This window comes from Pyxicephalus adspersus, chromosome 12, assembly GCF_032062135.1.
Source record: "Pyxicephalus adspersus chromosome 12, UCB_Pads_2.0, whole genome shotgun sequence".
Taxonomy (NCBI): Eukaryota; Metazoa; Chordata; class Amphibia; order Anura; family Pyxicephalidae; genus Pyxicephalus; species Pyxicephalus adspersus.
The window spans coordinates 45,364,214-45,369,359 of NC_092869.1; the positions used below are offsets into that span (position 1 = coordinate 45,364,214).

General features: G+C 41.8%; 1 protein-coding gene across 3 annotated transcripts in view; it reads right to left on the reverse strand.

Annotated features, from left to right (window-relative positions):
* The window catches only part of FOXN3 (forkhead box N3), a 107,357-nt gene extending 103,920 nt beyond the window's left edge, over positions 1 to 3,437 (reverse strand). The window contains exon 1 of one of the 3 annotated variants that reach the window (XM_072427456.1): positions 3,214 to 3,437. The gene's annotated coding sequence lies outside the window, so the exon portion shown is untranslated. Of the gene's footprint in view, positions 1 to 1,660; positions 2,001 to 3,213 lie in introns of those variants that run through there. The other 2 variants (XM_072427460.1, XM_072427459.1) reach the window with 2 other exon arrangements.
* Between the last annotated feature and the right edge of the window lie 1,709 nt (positions 3,438 to 5,146).

Below are 5,146 nucleotides of genomic sequence, written 5' to 3' on the forward strand. Positions count from 1 at the left end.
TCTAATGTCCCCCCACAGTCACACACTATTATTATACATTTATATAGCTCTGACATATACCACAGTGCTGTACAGAGAACACTGAGCCAGTCACATTACCAGTTATTATTACCACCCTATATTCTGTCCTGTCACAGTCACATGCTTTATAATTATATGGCTCTGATATATTCTGTGGAGCTGTACAAAGAAGGCCTAGAAGCCTTTCAGAAGGTTCAGAGGGGTTGAGTTGCAGTTCACATGTTGCAGGATGAATCTGATAGATATGAGGGTGTGATTTGGCCGCCCATCAGATCCCCCATGTCTATGTGGTCCAGCAGAATGGATGATATACCATCACCAACATGCTAATGTGTCATCTTTCATCCCTCTTGTTTCGTATCGAGGAGGATATCGCATGACCCTGAAGTCAGCCAAAGTCCGTACTCAAGCAAACTACAGGTGGGGAATGTGTGGGTGACCTTTCTGTGGGCAATATACCAACCATGGGTACCTAAAGAGAACCTGTCACCACTGGCCTAAAGTGAAAGTTTAAATATACAATCAGTTTAGAAACCAGTGACATTAAACAGGTGTCCCTTTTGAAAGGTTTCCCCTCATCTCCAGTTAATGTTACATTAAAACATGAGACTTCCCATCAACGGAGCAAATGGCAGGTGAGTTCCCAAAAAGGAGGGCAGAGTGCAATGAAACAGAGATTTTTATAATATTTCACTACGATCACCAAAAAGACAGTAAAGGACAATAACACACAACATGTCCCTCTACTGCATCTGTAGATGCATCATGTTTGCAATGTTACCTCCAGGAATGGAACAACAACACCACCCCATGTTTTTATATATTTGTATAGTAATTGGATGGCAAAGAACAACAATGGCGGACAGTGTGCGTGATTGGATGACCGGAAATATTGACTGCCATGGAGGGCTGGTTTTTCTTGCAGATGTGAACTGGGCCTTGGACATAGTACCAAGGTAGTAGTAGATAAGAGTAGTGCCGCTCTTATCCCCCATAAGCTGAATGAAGAGAGGATAAGGGTTTGGTGATACTGGTGTTCCCCAGGTGATATGGCAGTGTGGATGCAGCATGGAGGAGTCATTGGTGGGTGTTTGATGAATGCCACCAAATGCCTATAAACTGGTGAATGTGTGATACCACCTAGTATAGCTTGAAAAACACAGCATGTGCGTTCCTTGTGTGTGAATGAATTAGGAACACATTACTCATGCACTTTTACAATATTCTTGATTTCAAACACTGGCAATGAACAAAAAAACATGAAAGTTCTTTGCAAAGTTGCATTATGGGAGATAACCCAAAGAATGCGAACACTTTACAAAAGCAATATTCTTCCCAGTATTTTTTAGAATGGGTGGGAAGAAGCTGTAGGCAGGTGGCAGCCCCTGTATTGTGACCCAACTCTTCCATATCTACCCAAAAAAGCCAGGTGGGTATTGAAAAGTGCCGGGAGGTGCGCCCGGCTCAATGAGACTGGGGAGAACACTGCAAAAGCTTTTCAAATACATGCACAATGCATTGCAAAAGCAGAAACTGACTTCAGAATGCGCTTGATGCATGCTCAATAGAAGCACAAGGTTGATATGACACCGGGAAAACGTGATGTTCTCATGAAATTGAATCTGATAACAGTACTTACCGGCCAATTAAATTCAATCAAAAGCCTTAAAAAACACACATGTTTAGAATGCACCAACCACTGGAGACTAAGGGCTAAAAAGGAGGAATGTATCTGATTGGTTGCTGAGGGTCATACCGCCAGTTCACCTTCCAGGCACTTTCATAACTTCATTAACAATTAGTTTTGGCTGAGACCAGTGTGATTTGGGAATGGCACATTCTCCTTCTCGTGTTAAATCTTTGTGAATTGAACCTTTAGAAGTTCTGTACAGTAATAGCATGCAGAATTACAGTCCATCTCAGAGAGAATCCTTTGGAAGTAAATCCCCAGACACCTCCGCTGCAGGCTCTCCCCACTTACTGGCCATGATGCATATTGATTAATAGATTAGTTATTTCAGGATGACCCAAACAGGGACAAAATGCGCCTCTTACATTAAGAAAGCATCCCTTGCAGCGCTCATCGCTCGCCTCGTCCTTAGCTACCACAGCAGCAAATTAGTGCGCGGAGAGTACAGGAAAATCTGGTTTGTCTTCCGCTTTTGTTGGTTCATTTATTTATTTTCAGAGGGAGTTTTGTTGGCAGGCAGAGCAGCGAGAAGGAACTGGTAACACGGGGTTAAGTGACTCACAGGGCAGAAGTGTAACCCTTCCAACAGGGCTGGGAAAAAAAAAGCCTCAGTCTGTCTAGGAGAAGCCTTGTTGGTGTTTCAGAGTGATTGTCAACAGGAAGCAGACATGCTTCTGACATATATGAATGCATCCTGGGGGCCATCTTGATTTCACTAAAAGAAAAAAAAAACCCTACAAAAGTTGTCTTCTTTCTTATTTACGTCGCAGGCGGCCCAGCAACTGTGAAGGAACCACAACTCCCAGCATGCTCTGTCAGCCAGTGGAATCTTTCTAAAACTCCTTGAACAAATAACAGATGTTGGCGAAATTTTGTCTGCGTGTTTACAGCAAGCCGTTTAAGACGAATATATAACAGAAGCTGATATTTATAGCACCGCCATCTACAGTGGCGCTGTACATAAACATTTGCCAATAACCATAACAACAGCGATTTGCTTTCATCTAGGGGTGCCACAGGATGGATCTTAGGAGGTAATAAATATTCAGGTATATTTTCTGGGGGGTAAACACATTAGCAAATGGGACCCTGGGGGTCTCAGGCCAATGACGTACCAGACCTCGGGGCACTGCCTTAAAGGCAGAGTACCGCGGCTTGTGTCTCCCTCACCGTGAGCGGAATATGGAGATTTATAGATCAATCATAGTGAGTTTATATAGTTCATATACATTCTACATATATCATGCAGCCATGGAGTGATACAATGTAGCAGTGTATTACAATGAAAGTGATACAATGTAACACACTGCATTGGGGGAGAGATACAATCAAGGTAACACAGTGATTAGGCACGGATACATTATATCACTGTTTATGACAATGACACAACATATTACTGAAGGATACAATGTAACACACAATCTAGTTACAATGTAGAAAGTGACAACAGGGGAGGTTCCGCTCACAATATTCTCAAAGGCACAGAAAGCCACGTCACCCACCTTGTAATCCTCAATGTCTGGAGAGTCCTGTCCGCCTGGGCCGCCGCTGGGCAGGTTTGGGTTATATCCGAACACTTGTGGCTTCCATTCTGGTGCTGTTTATTGTGAATGATGTGGGCAGACACAGTGCAGCCATAACCAGCCTGTACTAAGAGGGAGAGTGCTTCATGTTAGTGTGCTGCCTGTGTGCATTGCATCCTCCTGGGTCCTACTGCTCATCCGCCCTGCGCTCTTACCATGTGCCATGCTAGCAAGCATTGCCTGAATTCATCTGTAATACGAATGAACGGCAAGGCGCTTCCTCTGCGTTTCCAGCATCCACCAACAAATGTGAGATACCTTATACACTCATCATCCCTGCAAAAGAGAATGTGAATTTTAATATTATTAAAACAATAACCCAAAATATAAATAATGCCACTGGCTCGCCAAGTAATGCGACGTGCCAAGCTAAGAAAAAAAAAAAGCTAGATAATGCGATCTCACAAAATAGTGAAGGAATGGTGATAGCTTCCCAGGTGATGGTGACACAAATCAATATCTCAGAAACAAGTTATTCACTGGGACCAAATGGTAAAAATATAAAGCGGACCCATGACCACATTTTTTACTTTATATAAAAGAATGATTTACTCTTTTATATAAAGGAAAAAATGCTTTTTTTTTACAATTTTGAATACTATATTTTACCGCGGTGGTAAAGACTGAATGGGAAACCCAGAACCTCCTGAGATACTTACATCATGTATCCCAAGAGGCTGCAGGCTGCTCCTTGTGCACATGCCTGCCCTTAGGCATGCTAGGATGGGGCTTTCCTCTAAAGACAAAATGAAGCCGATCACACGCATCCGCGTTACTTTTTTTTTTTACATTTTTGGGAAGGTACGTCACCTAATCTTGCACCTGTCAGCAGAAGAAGGAAGATGATGGTGGCGCCCAGAGTCCAGCCCATGCCTGAAGAAAGACAGGACAGCGCAGGACCTTCTGGACTAGGATTGCAGAGACCTCAACAGTTTTGCACCTGTAAAGGTAAGTGTAATTTTTTTCCTAATGACACTTTTAAATTAAACATTTCTGTGTTAATATTATTATTATTATTATTAAATATTAATATTATTATTAATAAACAGGATTTATAAAGTGCCAACTTATTACGCAGCGCTGTACATTAAATAGAGTTAAATATGTATCCTATTTTAAACTCAGGTATGCAGTCATAGATGGGGGAGGAGCTAGCAGGGTGCTGTACATAGCTTTCAGAATACATCACAGCACCTTTTCTCTTATCTCATGCTCAGCTCTGATGTAAGCAGTGGGATGGTATATAGGAGGAGTCATGCGAATATTAAAATACCTTGATGGGTGAATGTCAATCTGGAGGAGAGGGTGTTTTTCATTCAGACCGCCCTTGGTAATGTGATGGACATGTGGCGTCAAGGCTTTATGGGGACAGTCAGGGAGGGGAGGGAAGAGCTATATGATGAATAAATCATTTATCAAAATCATGAAACCTATAAAAGTAACACATAACAGTCCCACCCAGAACTATCTACATCACATATATAAATAAATAATCCTTGGATGACACCATGAAAAGCCACACAAGCTGATCAGGCCAACAAGTAGCATGATGATATAATCTGAAGATCTGCCATCTACGCGTTTCATTATTATGGCAGCTTTTATAGCAGTACTGTCTATTATAGCCATTGGTGTAAACCTCGGGTTGAAATGAAGAAAAAAAATCTATAAATAAAATCATATTGATTGATTAAAGCTTTATAGAATACTGTGTGCATAGCAAATTGGGCAAAGTATCAGATTTGTGACCTGTAATGAACTCGAACTTCTCTTGATTTCTTTGAACTGATAAACACAAAGTTCTAATGATCGTCCACCATCCAGTGACAGAAATGTAAACCTGCATCATGTG